The sequence below is a fragment of the Mya arenaria genome, chromosome 5 (genome assembly GCF_026914265.1).
Source record: "Mya arenaria isolate MELC-2E11 chromosome 5, ASM2691426v1".
NCBI lineage: Eukaryota > Metazoa > Mollusca > Bivalvia > Myida > Myidae > Mya > Mya arenaria.
Window position 1 is genome coordinate 17,703,075 of NC_069126.1, and position 19,850 is coordinate 17,722,924.

General features: G+C 35.0%; 1 pseudogene; it reads right to left on the reverse strand.

The window, feature by feature from the left end:
* Positions 1-6,528: 6,528 nt before the first annotated feature.
* Positions 6,529-9,604, reverse strand: LOC128234447 (uncharacterized; annotated as a pseudogene).
* Between the last annotated feature and the right edge of the window lie 10,246 nt (positions 9,605-19,850).

Below are 19,850 nucleotides of genomic sequence, written 5' to 3' on the forward strand. Positions count from 1 at the left end.
AAATGATAATGAGGATGTAATGTATTTTCTATGTACCATAAAAGCAGAGGCAAAGTCAGAAACTTTAACAAAAATGATTTATCTTTGCCTGAGCTAAAACTGCTGAGATTGAAAGGGCTCATATGGTCAAAGGGATGGATAGAAATAAGTGCAGTATTATTGTGAAGTTCGGAAAGTACAAGGACAAAGATATCATTTTATACAAGGCCAGAATTTAACTCAACCGATTTTCAGGATACGCTGTGCACGATGACTTAAAAGAACGTGTGATGCGCCAAAGGCGAGAACTTTCAAAAGGTTAGGTATCTGAGCGCAATGAAGTTTGGTTCGCAAGGCTTAGCTTTAAACAAACTGATCGTTGGTGACAGCGTTTATACATATGACGAGGAAGTAAGCAAATAGTGCGCATCGGCGCTGTTCGTGGGCGGCCGATAAACCGGGCTCCGGATACACGACCGATTAAAATTAGAGGCGACGAGCCACGATACCGAGATGGGAGTCGAACTTCGCGGGACGACGATGAATCATCGGATGAAACCACTCTTGGGTCCATCGGGGGTGAATCAATAAACAAGGGACGCGGCCGAAGCCAAGTGACAACAAATGACGATACAATCTTGTCTTTTTGTACATGGAATATATGTGGATTACATAAATTCACCAAGGACCGTGAAATTCATTAATATTTACACAGCTGTGACATAATAGGATTAGTTGAAACATCGAGTAATTTTAAAAGTGAATCTGATATATTCTGCACAATTATTGTCACTTTGACCATATCAGAACAAATCAATCTAATTGTTTTCGAGATAATGGGGGCAATAGTGTTTTTGTTCAATCGGGCTTAGTTGATTCGGGTCAAATATGTAGTGATTTTGAAGATTGTGTAGTTCTCAATATAAAATCAAGCATGTATGATTTAATGAAAGACGTGATTCTCTACATTGTATATGTTTCGCCAGAAAGTTCACCTTTATATGATATATACATTGATAAAAATGGCAATATATTGCTAGAAATAAGGTTAAAATTAATTAATAATCAATTTTAAGATTGCTACATTTATATAGCGGGCGACTTTAACGCAAAACTAAGGATTTGCGGGACTACATCTCTTCAGATAACTTAGATCATGTGTATGGATATCATGAAGATTGCGTTGGCGATACGTTTGAACAACAGCGTAAAAATAAAGATCTTGGTCGAGTAAATAATTTTGGTAGGTCATTAATTAATTTATGTTGTATTCACAATGTAAATTTGTTAAATGGTAGGTTACATGATGATACTTCAGGTGATATAACATGTTTAGCAAATGATGGACAGAGTGTTGTTGACTATCATAGTGTTGCCTCAGAACTGTTTCCGTATATTTCATACTTTGGCGTCATGAATCGAAAAGAATCGGACCACTTTCCCATCGTCTCTCATATAAGGTACCACGATGCACGAAGCGATGTTCCATACCGGGCGCAGAACAATCAGGCCCAACACACGAATATAACATACGATACTTATAAATGAATACAAAATGTGTCGACTATGAGGTTGTTTTTTTTAAACTTATTTGGCATACACCTTGAGTTAAGCCTCGAACGTATTCAAACTGATATTGACGAAAACGTAAACGAGGCGGTCGCGCTCATATCACATGTTTATAAATCGTCTGCATTTAATATACGCTCAATCAAGAATTCAAGTCTACTATGCAATTACAGCCCGTTTGGTGGAATAACGGATGAAGTGCAACACGTATTCACTTTTACGTCGCTTTAGGTATACAGATAATGAGCAGGACTTGACTACATATAAAGCAAGTCGTAACAGGTTTAAATCACTTTGCAGATCTAATCCGATTTTGCATCGAATTGACCGTAAAAATGTCCTGTTACGAGCTAGCAATAATCCAAAACAGTTTGGGTCATTATTGTAGTCTAGCGCACGCCAAACTAATTCAATTCCTTGCAATATTAAAAATGAAGAGTGGTTTAGGTATTTTAAAGACCTATTTTTTTAAAGATGGTCAGTTTAATCACGGATGGTATACCTAACCATGACATGGATTCAGTATTGAATTGTCCCATTACTAACAAAAAAAGTGTTTCGGAGTATCGGTAATCTTAAAACGGACAATGCATGTGGCGCTAATGGAATAGGGTTTTATAAGCACACGTGTTGCCAAATAGCACCCATATTATTGATACTTTTTAATAATGTTTTAGATACAGGGTCATTCCCAGATGCTTGGTGAGAAAGCATTTTCGTGATTTTTTGCTCGACTATTCAAAGAATAAGAAGAGCTATACTACTCATTCTGGCGTCGGCGTCGGCGGCGGTGGCGTCGGCGTCGGCGTCACACCTTGGTAAAGGATTTGCATGTAAGCACATTTAAGTCATTATCTCAGTAAATACATCATTTATTGCATTGAAACTTTGGATATGTATTCCCAACTATCAAACCTACTAAATTAATGAAGTAAGATAACACTTTTTTGAATATAATGCAAATTATGGGCCTTTATTATTTGACTTTGAAATTCTGGTTAAGGTTTTGCATGTAAGCACATATAGGTTAATATCTCAGCAACTACTTGATATATTGCATTGAGACTTTATACAATCGTACTCAACCATCCAATCTGCCTAAATAACAAAGTAAGATAACTCTATTTTGCATTAAATTCAAATAATGGCTTTTTTATTCGGCATAGACGTTCTGGTTAAGGTTTTGCATGTAACCACTTTAAGTCAATACCTCAGCGAATACATCATGTATTGTATTGAAACTTTACACACAGGCTCCCAATCATTTAGCCTTCTTATTTTATCAAGTAATATAACTCTATCTTTCATATTATATAATTTTTGCCCCTTTAGAATGCGGCTTAAAATTTTTGGTTACGGTCTTGCATGTTAGCACACATAGGATACTATCTCAGCAACTACTTGATGTATTGCATTGAGACTTTATACAATGGTATTAACCACCCATCCTAAATGAATAACCAAGTTAGATAACTGTATTTTGCAAATAATGGCCCTTTATTATTAGACTTAGAAATTCTGGTTAAAAAAACCTTTCAATCCTTACACTGAAAAGCGGCGAAATAGTTGAGCGCGCTGTCTCTGTGACAGCTCTTGTTTAAGTCAGGCTCGAGAAACGATCCATCTAATTATAGGGACATTTCTCTCATGTCATAACCAAAATATTTTCTGGTATAATCAATTATCGGCTTACACGTTGGGCGGAGAAGTTCGACGTAATTGACGTTGAGCGGGCGAGTTTTTGCGCGGGTATTCTACTATAGATAATATTTTCTGTTTGCAGTCAATGATAACAAAATATAAATCAAAGCCTATTGGGAGGTTTTAAGTATTGTTTGTCGACTGTAAAAAGGCATTTGATTCGTAAGTTCACCCAAAACTGTTCACTTGTTTGATGAGAGAAGGCATTCTAAAGTCAGTTGGTCATGTGACCGCGAAAACGGACTTCTTTTCAATTCTGAAATATCACACAAATAATGTTTCAGTATCATATCAATAGTCCGCCAACAACCGACCTCACCCAATCACTCGCCCATAAAGTTCCATCACTCTGTATAATACACTGGTAAAATAACCGACCAGGAAATCTACATATGATGTGAAAATCTTACCCCACCCGCAAATTCTGGAAATTGTGCAGCTTTCAACGATAGTAAATTCCATTTCTGTGGTATATGACAAAATCTGACTTACAACAGAAATGCAAATTTTAAACATCGCTTTATCGATAGTATGACTCAGGGACGGCACGACACTATAAATACATCTTCAAGATGCGATCTCTATAAACATGTAAAATCCTTACTCAATCCGGAAAAATATCTTTCCATCAACTTGTCACATAAATGTGTTAGTGCGCTCGCACGATTTAGGTTTTCAAGTTATAGGTTAAATATCGAAGTTTGCCGCCATTTAATATAGGAAGAAATGACAGAATATGCGCGTCCTGCTTAATCAACGAGACCAGGCTTTTATTAGAAGATGAATTTCATGGGTTTTTCATATGCCCGAAGTTCTCTTCTGTATGGAAATTAGTTTTTTTATAGCTGGTACATCGGTCGATCTGACCTACATTCCTTTTACAGACTCCTGCAGTCAGATAATAGTTTTGTTATTAGAAAAGTGGCAATATTTATTTTTTACATGTTAAAAATGGTGGATTAATATTGAAATTTGTATACAATTTGTTTTAACCAATGACACCACTGAATTGTAATTAATGATGTATATATAACAGTATTTATTTTGGGCCGGATGCCTTTATGTACTAAATAAAGTTGAGTTGAGTTTAAAGAATACGATAAGAGTCAGATATATCTGCAGCTTAATATGCATAGCTGTTACTGTTCATAGCTGTTACTGTCTTTTATAGCTACAGCCGTAGTTAGCGAGACAGCTTCAACTATAAAATTCAGCTGTAGCTATAAATTTGGCGTCAAATAACCAGCTTTATATGTGGATGGGAACGGGAATATGATCATTCTGGCCCAAAAATGACATTTTGAGATATTGTAACCTTTATGATGCCAAGTATTTCTAGAACAAAAATCCAAAGTTTCAAGACAAAATTCACAAAACCTAAAAAAATATAGTACTTTTCGTAACACGGGTGTAGAAATTGAAATGAACAAAATGTATGGTCTAATGTGTTTATTTAGAATGAAATATCCATGTCACATTAATATCATGTCAAGGACTATTAACATGTTACATATAAGTTTTATCATAGAAATAATAAGCACTCATTGTTTGATTACAAAAGTTAATAAAAAGTTCAAAACTGCATTTGGTTGCTATGGTAACTATTGATAAAGCCATTTTCACTCATTTTCTACATGTTTACCAAAAAATAATGTTATTCATAAAGTTGTGTTTTAAGTAATTGACTTTTTTATGATACCAAGCAATTGCAGAAATAAAATCTGAAGTTGCAAGTCAAATATTAAAAAAAACAATGGATATAGAACATTTTGTAACAGAGGGATTAAACACAATTTGAACTAAATGTTGGCTAAATCTGTTCTTATTTTGAATGAAGTATAAAAGTCAAAATATTAAAATATAAAACTATGTATCTTTACTAGAATCACATAAACTGCAAAAGGAAAATAACAAGTATACATCGCTAATGTCCATAGTGTTAAAGAAACTTACAACAAACGTCATAGCAAAATTCAGTTGCTATGGTTACTTATGAAAATGCTATTACCAATCATTTTTGAAAGTCTGCATAACAAAGAATTATATCTTAGTTAAATTATTTATAGTTATTGACTTCTTTATGATACTAAGTATTTTCAGAAATTAAAACTGAAGTTTCAAGTTAAATTTCACAAAAGTTCAAACAACATATGAAACATTTTGAAACACAGCGCTAAAAAAACAATTTTAACAAAACTGTTCTAATTTTGAATACAATATCCATGTCAAGATATTTAAATTTTTAACTTATCTTTACTAGTGTTACATAAACTTCAAAATTAAAATAGCAAGTACACATTGCTAATGTCCATAATGACATAGAAATTGGCCACAACGGTCAAAGCAAAAATCTGTTGCTATGGTTACTAATGAAAATGCTAATTCCAATCATTTTTGAAGTCTGCCACAAAAAGATGTGTTCCTAATATACAATGCCTTTTAAGTTCTTGGCATCTAAATGATACCAAGTCTGTAAGATATAAAAACCTTTAGTTTAAGTCATTTTTGTACAAAGAAATCAAAAGATATGGATCATTCTGTTACACATTGATAAACAGTTTGAAAACAATGTCCATTAAAAATGTTCTTACTTTAAATGCACTATCAATGTCGAAATACTAACTTTACTGTATGTTATAGCTAACACATTAACTAATTCATAGAGACAAAGAGTACACATTGCTCATTTATGTACAAAATGACAAAAAGAACTATGGAAACAACAGTCTGTTGCTATGGTTACATGTGATAATGCCATTTTTTGATCATTTTTTCACATTTGCCACAAACATTTGATCTACAATCAAAATTTCATCAACAAATGAGTAAATGACAATACTTAATTCATTGAGATGTCATTTTCAACTGAAGTATTAATTCTAAAAAATGCATCTTCTTAAATTGTCAAGTCACATTTCTGTAATTAATGCTAAAGGCCTAGCAAGTGATTAAGGAAAAATCTGCACATTCTCTTTCATTTGCAAAAAAACAGAGTTGTAGTTTGCAATGATTTTGTAATAAAAAAACACTTCCACAATGCAATGCAACCAACCAATGATATTAGTAATACACAAAAAAAAGCAAATATTCTTTCTCGTGCTTCAAATGGCAGAGATACATATAACTTAATTGCGTTAGTCTTTAGATGTAGAGGATATTTCTCAAGTTGTTCAATACAAAGTTGATTAAACAAGTGTTTTCTGTCCAACGAATATAAAGGGACTTTGCAAGCCTATAACAATCTAAGTAAACAATCCAATAAGTTATTTTTCATTTCCTCTCATATTCATATCAAACCTACTAATGTGAGTATTTAAAGTCCTAAACACATCGATACTACAAAGCGTTCACATTTTCAACACTATTCATTATTATGATGTCATGTTACAATTAATTACACTTGCTTAAAATGCCATTTATGACATAAGTATACTTCCTGGCTGGTTTGACAAACATATCTATGCAGCACTACATTTAACCAGTCCACATTAAATTAACACAGAAGGCTATGTTTGCGTTTACTGCCTTTCGGTGTGTCATTTTTGCCAATATCAACTTTGACTTTCCCCATAGTTGGTTTAGGGCATACTGCAGATCTTGATGACTCAGATCTAAAGAATGGACCTATGGAATCGTGAAGGTACCATTGACGTGCAGCATCTAGGCACGGTGCGTGCTTTAGTTCAGGCAAAATACCACATTCTGGATTCATCCTCAAAAGATTAAATTCACTTTCTGATGAATCTACAAACTCTTTGCAAACTACAACACCTGGTTTCTGTTTTGATACATAGAAATGGTGGTATTTGGTGATATTCTTTAGAGTTTTGAAATATGTATTTCGGAATGATTTCCAACTGTGAAATGTGACTGGCTGCTGAGGGTCATTAACCAGCTGTGGGGTGTTGTGGTCAGACTTTGAAGAGGCGGATACTGTGTGGGCAATTTCTTGAAGATTCTCGGCATTACAGCATCGCCACTTGACCTTCCAGATGCCGAAGTGACAGTCAGGAGCAAATTTGGTGTGCCCAGCCAACATAGTGTTTAGTGTTACACTCTCATGCAGTCCTGAAAATTGTAGGAAGATCTGTTTAGTGTAAATAAAACGTATCTATATTCAAAAAAAAATAAAACTAAGGATATTATTTTAGCTATGGTATAATAAGACATATACATCTTACAATAATGGAGTGTTTACATATATGTTTATTTAGTTATAACATATCCCTTATATAAAATTACTGCCAACTATGCTTTAACTTCATCCAGTTCAGCATTCTATTAAATTAGAGCACTGCTTGCAGGTATCAATGATGTGCTTGATTTCAAAAGACAGCTCAATGCACACGTCCTTAAAAAACGGACAAACAATTATTAACAGATTAGAAAACTGACCTGTCATAACACGCCACATGGCATACCAAAGCACAGTGTGGTTCTTGTTTTGGCCAACGGCATTATCAAAATGAACCTGGAAAATTTAATACAATCTTTTTTCATATTTGAGATTTATGCAGTACAATGTTACAATGAGGGACATATTTCATAAGCCATAGTTGAAACTAAATATCCAATTGTTATCAAGCATCGAATGTGAAATGGAAAAAAATCTGAGTAAGAATGTGTTTCATGGTGTACTATATGTTAAGTTTCATCATCTATTATATTCACTATTGATTCTCATAATCTCTTCTCAGCAATAAGGATGAACTTTGCATAGGCTGTTAGAACCTTTAATCCATATTTATTCTATAGATAATTTTAATGGGTAATCGTTTTGAAGCACTAAATACCTCAGCATGTTTTTCACCAACGCCAAAGTGCTGAAAGTAGTGGTGGGCCATGCTCACGACACTGTCGCTTCCTTTCCCTGGCAATTCGGCCTCGTCCACAAGATAAAATGTCTGTTTTCCTGTTAATAAATATTAATTGTTAAAGGGACTTTACACCAGATTGGCATCAAAAAATGTTTTTTCTGTAATGAATCTCAGGACAATTATTTAATAAAATGTTTTACTTTTTGATATCAAAATTGTAAAAAAAAATACCAAAATGTTAATGTTCGATCCGTAGTTGCCAAAATTGCAGTCCAGTGTTGTATTCACTGTGCTACGAAGGCTTACTCTAAACCTTTGGAACATTTAAGCTACATACCCAACTTGGTAATATCACGTGATAACATCGACAAGCCAATCACGCATAAAAATGAATTCTACTAGGTATACCTAGTAATCTTTCTTAATGGGAAAATACGGAAAAACTGTGAAAAATAAATTATTTGTAAACTATGTAGTACTTCAGTTAGTTTTAACTGTCTTATTCTGTTACTCCTTGTTTAATTCCAAGTGACATCTAACCATAAAAATTTACCTGAACATTCGGCGCACATGCCAAACACTTGACACTTTCGTGGGGTGGCGAAATATATCGGCCCAACTTGTTGTGCATGATGTGGATAGTGAACTTGCTGGGCAAAATCCCATGAGTAGTGGTAGTGCACATCTTGGCTACATGGTTCAGCACCTTTAAGACAATAATTATAGCATTTAAAAAAAATCAAATAGTATTGTAATTTATGAAAACAGGTGATTCGACCGCTATTCAGTAACTTTCAAATGATAGTAATATACACTGTATCAGAAAATGTTAGGGTAAATAATAATTAATTGTGGCACAGACAAGTGTACTCAGAACAAATATTTTTGATCAATATAATAACATATAAATCTTATTTTGGTTTTGGAATGGCTCTAACCTTGTGAAAGAATTTCACTGCTATGAACATCTTTGCTTGCAGCAGTTAACTCCTTGTACTGCTCTCTTTGTTTTTTTTGCAGTGCTTAGATGAGCCTCGTACTCACTTACAAGTTCATTTTTATCTTCATCACTTAGCTGACCCGACTTTCCCAATTTTACACCAAATTTTTGGCATTTAAAACAAAGGTCTGTCGTTGGCTTTGCCAAGGCTATGTGAGGGCAAAGTTCATTCCAAATGTTTCGAAATGTTTTAAGACACACTTGTCTATAGCCAGTCTCAACAGCACTTTCCTGATATATTTCATGAATTTCAGAAATGTTAACATCAGATGGCAATAAAAGAACAGTCTGATTTGGGCAATTAGGGAGCCGACCTGGCAATGGCAAAGCATTGTCTGTTGCATAATTTTCAATAAAGGTTTTCAACCTGCTTCGGTCTGTAAAGCTAAGGGCGTTAGCTGGGGCCTTGTGCTTATTCCCATGAATTCTGGGCTTTATCCCCTCAGAATCCAGTGATTTTGCCATTCTTTGCAAACTGCAGTAAGATGTTGCATGTGCAAAAATAAATGTGGTTTTACAGATTTTGTGTCCCATAAAATAATACATCTGCGATGGTTTCACACGGGTCTTTTGTGATTTCTTATTGCACAATATGTTGCCAGTGGTAACTCTATGGGCAAGCAAAAGACTCTTAATAACAAGTTCTCTTTCATCATTTGAAAGGTCCATGCAGTTTTGTCTGTAAGCTAACAGTTTTTCAAAATCAACTACTGATGAGCATGGTTTCCCATTATATAATCCTTTACATCCACATGTTTCTGCTCGCAGTTTGTTTACATTATGAATCTCTTTGACATCTTCAGGTCTTGAAGTACCATCATAATCATTTGACAGAGTAAGTACATCATCGTTGAAACTAGTTTCAGAAACATCATGTTCACTATCAGACTCTTGTTCATTGTTTATTTCACAATCAGAATCATCATTATTTATAAAACATGATAAAATTGACCTTTCATCTGAATCTTTTATATTTTGACTTTGAGATGACTGCACAAGTTCATTGAAATAAAGATTGTCAAGTTTAAGTAGTTCATTTGCAAAATCTGGATCATCATTTTGAATATATTCTATATCATAAGGTACCGTCGAGGCCTGTGACAACGTGAACTGACTCATAGTTTATTTAACATTTAACCTTGGCGGTCATTATCGGTTGCTAACAACAAAAAATATTTTCCAATAGGTGTCGCAGAATTCACTTCCGGGTTTTGTCAATCACTTTGATTGCCATGTGAAAGTACTGTCAAATTGCATTATCAAGCTTACAAATTGTGTTATACTGATTAAACATAATCAATAAATGATTAAATAACATTTTATTTGCACTTACCACTTGTAATTCCACAATTTGAACCCAGAAACGTTGAAGTTTAACACCGGATGTTCCTCGTGATAACTGGGAAACGGTGTCTCGGTTACTGCGTTGTTTGTCAGAATGTGAACAAATATCGGTTATAAACAACCATTTCATGATCAAGCATATTCTGATCAATGTTCTTTCGTTTCAAAAAAATAAAATAATACTGTTTTTATTTCAAAAACGTCTCACATCATCGACCAGAAATGTTTGCACCTTACCGTCATACAGACGTAGTTACCAAAGTCCAAAAGCTGAACAGCTGACCAACTCTTTCGGTATATTAAACACACGTTAAAAGGTTATGATCAACTAAACGTCAATAAATAGTGTTGCAGAGGGTTTATTGCTGAAATTGACGTGTTTTTTATGTTGACAACAAATAACTAAGTTTTAAGCTCGAAAATACCATGAAACATCAAGGGGAAAAGAGTGCGCGATTTGATTCTCGCTTTTTCTCGTTATTCACGTTAGCGCCACAATGATCAAAATCGCGTTCCCATCCACATATTTATAGCTATAGTTACATATAGGATCTGTCACGAGTTGTCATATAATACACAATTTTATTTAACAAGTTCATGCAATTTGTAAGTTAACGAGCCTTTCATATTTTTTAGACGAATTGCATGAAATTGTGGAGTATTAGTTATTACATTTCATTTTCCGGTAATAAAGAAAACAGCAAAGACCATACCGTTTCAACTGCGCTTAAGATTAGCCTAATACCACACACTGACTAAACAATTTTCCGGGTAGAAAGTAGTACCAAAAAATATTTTTACCACAAATGTATATATTTTTCATTCTGGCTATAAGCCGAATGACCTCTGTGAATATATCCAGCGTGAATCTCAACATAAACACTCTACTTTTAAACGGAATTTGCTTGCTTTTAACTGGTCAGATAAAGTCTTAATCTTTCAATATTGTCCATGACGTAATTTTATGTCTGCATACATAGGTTTTAAGGTTTTAAGAATTTTGTTTGTTATTTCAAGAGGAAATATCACGTTCTTTTTTTTTGTTTAAATGAAAAAAAAAACACTCCTTTATTCAAATAAATCTAAATCATACCAACAGAATAAGAAATAAACGTATGACTTGCTGGGATAGTACTAATAAGGCTAATATTGTTTCCAATACAATTGTTTACAGATGTGCTATTTGATATTTCTTCATGTATATTACACATATTAAACAGGGAACAAATTATAGCGTGTGCTAGAATTATTGATAAAGTGCAATGCATGCCTGTTGCAGTATTGTATTCATAGCTGCAGCTGTACTTTAACTTATACAGCTATAGCTATGCTCGAATACAGCTGTAGCTATAAATTTACAGCTGTAGCTAGCATTGCTGTTCTCGATAATACACTTCTGAGCCAGCCAAATGGTACGCTGCTGTTATGAGCTGTTTCTTGGTAGCGTTACGAATGTTTCGTTGTGCCATCGTGGCATTCTTGCAAAACAGCAATTTTAATGACATATGAAAAACGCGACGTCAATTTTGAATAGGTTTCAATGTTGTACCATTGAGGATCAAATGATCAAAATAGAACAGCCGACATTATATTTTATTGTTTTCATAAAGAAAGTCATGTGATATGCAAATTTCGTAGTGACCTTGTGGGCGTCAAATTTTAGACATAACTCGATTTTTAAGGCCTCTTTGTTATTGCGCTGAATGCATTTGTTTTCAAGCTGAGGATTAAAATGTCAAAAAGGTTAAGATAAATCGTTTGGTTTTATTAACATTTCGATAGGTTAATATTACTAAAAGATACTGGGGCAGGGACCTTAAACATAAAGTTTATTTGTGGCTAATTATAGATAAATAAATTACTGTTCCTATTTATTTTTTGGCTAAAGCAGTTTTAACATCTTGAAGTTGTAATTTGGTTCAGAAATTTATAATATATTATTTCTTTTATTTTTATTATAAATTGAACATATCCAAATTGACTCAAGATGCTCCTGTAATATGGCCCTTGTTGTACTTCTAACATTCCCCATCAATAAAATACAGCTTGTGTATAAAGGTCATTTTATTTCTGCTGATTGTACACAATCATAAGAATTTTATTTAAATATCATTACTTCTTATTTTTGTTAAGAAATACCATTTAACCTATTTTTATAATCATACCCCATTATAAGCTTAAAGCGCATAGAATTTCCCTTTGTCGATCAAAAGCTTGTGTCACACTTAACTTATAACTAAACGCATTAAACCAGAAGTTTTGTTTTTGTAAAAGTGTTAGTAGTACAGCAAGTAGGCTTTTAATGTATTAATGTGACAATAGTTATCTGATCGTCTGTCCGTCCATTTGTCTATCCCCACGGTTTCCGATCAATATCTGACGAACACTTAATCTTAATCTTGGAGGCAGATTGGTCATGGCCAGCAGATAAAGCCTTTAGATGTGGAATTCAGTTGGTCAAAGGTCAATGTCGTGGTGACCTTAAAATTAACTTCAGCTGAATATCGTATTCCGATGAATGTATTAAAAACGCTTAGGCTCAGGGATCTTAAACTGTCTGTGTATGTAGGTCATGACCATACTGTGCACTCTATTGGTTCGTGGTAAGTGGGCCAAAGGTCAAGGATTTGGTGACCTTCAGTTGAAAATCGGTTTATATTCAAGAAGAACGTTTAGGTACAGGCACCTTAAACTTGGTAGTATGATTGGTCATGACAGCAGATGAAGCATACATTGTGAGGTTAGTGGATCAAAGATCAAGTTGGTGGCGACTTTAAGCTGAAAATCGGTTTCGAATCAATATCTAAATTTCTCTATGAACCAGGGACCTCAAAAATTGTATGCAGATTAATCAGCAAATGAACCCGTTTGCTTTTGAGGTCACTAGGTCAAAGGTCAAGGTCGTTGTGACCATAAGTTGAAAAAAGGCAGTTTCCTATCGATCATTGGAAACGCTTTGACCTCTTACATGGTAGCGGTCTCCTTAACTTGAATAGTACCCTTTCTATTTTGACCTCGTCAGTTCGTTAAAGGTCAAGGTCGTGGTGACCTTGATATGAAAATCCGATTTCGTTCAAATACTTAAAAATGCTTGTACCTCAAACTGGGTATGCTGGAAAACTGCATTTGCTTCATTTTCCAAAAACACTCGCGCCGTCTTTAATGCTTTGCATCAAAATCAGTCTTGTTACTAGTTTCAAAAGTGCAAGATATGTTTGCTTTTATACGGGAAAGGTGAAATGATATTTTAGTCTTTAGTTTGACATGCCTTAAATATTTGGTTTACGTAGTGGGAAGAAGATAATCGGTCATACATATAAATCATATAACTCGTGTGCAAGTCGGGAGATAATTTTGTCATTTTCAACGACCAACAAGGCATACAATTCAAGATCAGGCATGCCCAAGAATTGTCATTTTTCTCAAAATAAGTATGAACAAATAAGACCGATATGAATATTTCATTTATGTGGATAGATAGTAGATTAACATTTGTTATTCTTCTTAAGACATATAAGTATGAATAACAATTCAAGTTTCCCAGTTTTAAATGCATTTCTAAGAGACATGATAATGTACGTGTATTGCTTAGTTTACTCATTGGTACATAAGCATATTCGAAATGTTCATAGCATTCAAACTGAAAAAGGTTATACGAAGAATGTAGAAATGTCCTATTATAGATTGACAATGTTTAGGTCGAACTCTCAACAGCTGTCGATAGAAGGAACATTGTTTGAATCGTATGACATTTTAAAGGGAGCGGAGAAATTACGATGAGGTTTTCATATTTTTTTTAAAGTGAAACTCTTATTCAAAATCAATACATACACATGTATAACAGATATACATTTTGACTGATCAACCTTTAAGTACTTACTTGATAATGCATTTATGGAATAAATGATTACTGATAACAAGATTGTAATCGTGTATTAATAGCAGAAAGCACAACAATATTAAATGATTGGTGAATGCTAAAAGATTTACTGTAGTCTACTTTAGACTCATAAGGTAGAAATACCGTATTTTATGCGTATTTCCTTCAAATTAAATCGGTATTCTTCATAAGAACCACTGTTTTTGACATTTATTCATCATATTTTGAACACTAAAACAATATTATTAATTTTGATTGTGGTAAATCGTATTTGGGAGTAAGAGTGCATTTTTAAAAGTTAAAATGTGGCACAGCGACAATGACAATTAACTGGAAGTGGAGAATGCAAAGATGGTATTTCCCATTAAATAACTAAACGCTGTCTCCTTCTAGTGGCAACCTTGTTGTCTGGCTTGTAAAACTATTCAAAGGTTATTAATACCAATAACACTCCTACAACTTACAATTACAAATAAAAAAATTCCAAGATAAAGTAACTGGCTACATACCATCGTGAAATAATATGCACAAATCACTACTTGACGAGGAAATTAGACAACGACAATGTGCAAGAACGAAAAACAGGGCTTTTTATTCAATTTGCCTTTTAATTCAACTGTGAATTAATTTCACAAGGCACAGGACTGGTATCTTAAATTATCTTTTTATAATACCTTAATAATAAGTCCTACGATATCCTTCCATCGCCATCCAAATCGGTATCAGCAAGCTTACGAACGCAAAAAAAACAAGCACATTGAGCGCATATTCCAAGATAATTTGAATCTGACATGGACTCTGTCTGCGGCTGGGGGCATTGAATTTGTTTAATTAATTTCAAGACAGAGTTTTGAATTGTCAACGATGGTCTAGAAATTGTGTCGCAGTAGTTTTTCCATGGTATGGAATTTTCTTTAAGATTATTTTCAATACACAAAAGTTTTGCTAACTTCATTCTTTTCTTTCCAAACTCTTCTTCTGTGACAACTCCGGTTTCAACACGATCGAACTTGGAAAATAACGTGAACACGGTTGTTGCATCTATCAAAAAAAAGTCCACTCACAATTGCAATACATTTCAGGGCCAGTATACTTCTAACGTTCGGAGTCAGAATTTCAGACATACAACTAAAATATGTAGTTTCCTATAAATTGGCTCTAAATTTTCTAAACCATTGCTGATGAAAACAATGCTGTAAATGCTAAAGTTAACAAGTTAAACTGCTATCAGCAGATACTTTATAAAAAAAATATTATACAAAATAATGGTTGCTACGTTAAAAACAGACTCAAGACAGTGAATTTAGGTCCAGTATTCGATTTGCATTCTAAATGACGCACAATTTGTGAGATAAATGCAACATTCATTTGACCTGCTGATCTAAGGATTAATACATTGTATTTATACAATCAATACCTTAATACAATTAATAATGAACTTTATAACATCTTACAAATTCCGTTTTGACTGTAGTAATCCATATATAAACTATATTTACATATATATTTGAAGATTATTTACATTTCATTTGTCCATATGTGTTCGTTTCCTTTAGCACTTCATTCAGCATCTCAAGCAATTGCTCTGGAATCCTAACGTTTGTTGGCTGGACAAATATGATCTTTGTTACCATCCAATCTCGATTAGGCTTCCCTTTTCCCTTTAAGGTATCGCTAATTTTTGTATCAGGTGGACTCTGTCCTGGAAACAATTTCCCTTGTGCTTTCAAAAACTAATTAATATAGAATTCGAAAATCATATAATGATATCATTTCCTTTTTTATTAGATATATTTGTTTTTGTGCTTCATTTCGTCAAAACATAACTCTAGCTTAAGTGTTACATCATATTAATATAGGATTAGGGCCTTGGTACTTGTTCCATCAAACAATATTTCCATTCAGGTTGATGCTACTGGGCCTGTCTGCGTAATTTCCGTTGTTTTATTGAATCAATGCGTATGAACGTTAGTTGCATTAACGTTAGTTGTATTTTCAAATTATTTTACATTAACGAAAACAAATCAACCACATTTTACACATTGTCAAAATAAAGATAAATGTAATGCTTATAATTATCGGTAATGTTGCATATGCTATATATCAAAACACATAAAAAGGATTCCTTTACAAGACAATCGTTCCAATATGGTATATAAATGACTTTTTAAAATTAGAAATGAAATGTAATAACACAAACAGGATGAAGATGAACGGGAAATATTAAGTGATGTTTTGCAGATAACGAATGAAATGCAGTAGGTATTTATTTTTAATTGTACCTTCCAATGTAAGTCGCAAAATTTCTTTTGAGTCTTCATCATTTACATCACCCTTTCCAGCACAGTCAATGATGTTTGGAAGCTTGTTAACGATTGGGCCAATTTTCCGTCGAAGATCTGGGTCAACAATGTTAGCCTTGACGATGCCACAATTTTTGTACCTTTGAGATAAAAACATAATACTAAAACACTTGGAATGCTAATCACAACACTGAAAACAAAAATAGAACACTGAAAGCATCACTACATTTATTTATTTTGAATACATATTTTCAAGCGTTAAGTATAGCATACTGATTTTACTTAACTACACATACTCAAACTTTGAATTAAAACTGATTCAAAAGGGGTGGAACATATGTTCTGCCATTGAAATACTTATGTCATGAATTGTATTTGTATAGTATTACGCACGAACTTACGTAACGTGACGTCGCGGCGTTATGACTTACTGTCGACGTCACTTCCGTTGTTTTGTATATATGATAGTTGAGTAAAAGGATCGAACCCGATATGACGTGTTGTTTAATTACTCAGTCTTACAAAGAAATTTTGGTGCCATGACAAATACTTATGCGAAAAGCCAACATGCATCTAACAAAGCTAACTTCAATGCTACAGGAAAGTTGTCGAAAACCTACTTTTAAAGTTTGAGGAGGAATTACCTAATTTCAAGCATATCAAGTTGCTGGAAATGCTAGCGGGGAAGGCCGAAACCATCAAAACCTTAAGTGAGAATAAATCGTCAGTCATGGAAACATTGCTGACTTGGAGTCGGAGCTTGTTGAGGGTGAGGAATACTCTATCGACGATAAATTGAAAATGCCGACACTCCGTAAACAGACACAACATGCGAACAGCAGAAGACCATTGGCAAACTGAACCCCGAAGCAGCGGTGCTGTGTCAGTCAAAGACAGACAGGCAACCGGACCATGCCATACTGCAATCAACGACACGACACCTTCCAAATGTTCTTCTCAAAACTGCCATTGCTAGCGTGATTTCCGAACAATATACAAGATGCCAACATTTTGTTTGACGAAGGGGCACAGAGGTAATTTATTACTGAAAAATTGGTAACCCAACTCAGCTAAGACAGACTTGAATTGAGACAATCCCCTTAGTTTCCATTCGGCGACAGCACACAGAACGTGCGACAAATGGCGACGGCGACAGTGAATCTACATACAGATAGACATAAAAAAAATCGAAATCGATGTTTTAATAGTACCAACTATTGCATTGGCGTTATCAAACATTCAAAAGGAAGTGACGTCATTGAGTTATCTCCGGGGACTTAAGTTGGCACACCCAGTGACTAACGCTAAAAGTTTTGACATTTCATTAATGATTGTTGCGAATTCATACTAGAAAATAGTGTAGAATCAACGGGCAACGCACCTACTGCCATGAAGTCGAAAATTGGATATCTGCTTTCCTGTCCGTTACCAGGCAAAACACAACCATCCGCTCAGTTCATGTTGAATGTCATCACAACTCCGCCGACGACCCTGGACTTGGAGCGCTTTCGGAAGCTTGAGTCCATTGGAATCACACCGAAAGGAGACGGTAACCTGAAGACTTGCATGGAATCTACCATATCATACGACGAGGGTCACTACATCGGCAAGCTCCCATGGAAAGATGACCATTTGCCGTTACCGACCAATTATGACGTTAGCGAAAGACGTACAGAAAATTTGATCAGGCGGTTGCGATAAGAATCATTCATATTGTAAAAATACAGTGAAATTATTCGTGAACAAAGAGATCGGGGATTTATTGAAGAAGTGGACACAAACGTCAAAAACGATCATCCCATTCACTTTATTTCCCACCATGGAGTAAAAAATGACTCAATCACCACTCCAGTACTTATTGTGTACGATTGTAGTTGTCGCCAATCTGCTGATAAGCCTAGCCAAAATGACTGCCTACAATCAACAGCACCAGGAACTGAACGACTTAGCCGGTATACTTATGCGTTTCCGGTTGAATATATATGCGATTACCACAGACATCGAGAAGGCATTTCTTCCGTTTCGATGGATGAGAATGACCGGGACGTCACGAGATTATTATGGCTGAGTGACCCAAGTGACCCCGACTCCTCGTTGACCACATACAGGTTCAAGGCCATGCTGTTTGGGGCTACGTGTTCTCCATTCATCCTGTGCGCAACCATCATGCAGCATCTATAAAAGAACAGTGGCAACTGGGTGAGTTACCATTTACTGAGAGATATGTTGATAACATAATATCTAGCTTTTTGCAGGAACGAGACGTCGTTGACTTCTTCAGCGATACACGTGCGTTGATGACTGCCGCCAATTTAAAACAATGCTCCTGGAATTCCAACAGCAGTATCGTGCGTGAAATGGTCAAATTTGACCATGTACTTGACAACGATGAATCTTCGAAAATTCTTGGGATTCGATGGGACGCAGTCAAGGACACTATATTGTTTCCAGAGGGTTTGATTCTTGTGGCTTAGATTGCTACAAAGCGTGCCATTGTGCAGCACATATCCAGAATTTATGATCCGCTTGGACTCCTCATCCCAGTCACCATTCGTGCTAAGATCATATTACAAGCATTGTTGGTGAAAAATATGCCTGGGACTCACCACTTCAACGCGAGCTACAACAGAAATGGCATGAAATAGCGCGAGGCACGAATAGTGCTTCATCCTGTTTATTCAACAGATGCATATTCAACTTTGAAACAGACGATACCGTCAACGCAGTAGATGAAACAATATTGCACGTGTTTTAAGACGCTAGAATGACGTCATATGGCGCAGCTGTATACATCTGCAGAGTCAACCAATCAGTGCTAGTAATGGCTAATACCCGTGTTGCACCATTGGAGAAACTTTTCCTACCTTGGTAATAGTTAATGGCCGCAGTGATCGGTGCACGACTTGGTAGACACGTGCAACAACAACTCAACATTGCCAAGATGGAAATGTGGTCAGACAGCCAAATCACATAACATTGGTTACAAACAATGAAGTCATTACCAAGTTTTGTGAGAAATCGTGTAGAAGAAATCCATCAAATGACGGGCAACCGGAAGTGGACGTATTGTCCTACAAAAGAAAAGCCAGCGGTCTTAATAACACGTGGTATATCGGTTGTACAGTTCAGTGACAACACACTGTGGTTTAAAGGAACACAATGTATCGCCGAAACAAACAAGTGGCCGACATGGGATTACCAGTCAACTACCGTGTGCATTACAGGAACACACCACTGTGACGAGCCTGAGCCTGAGC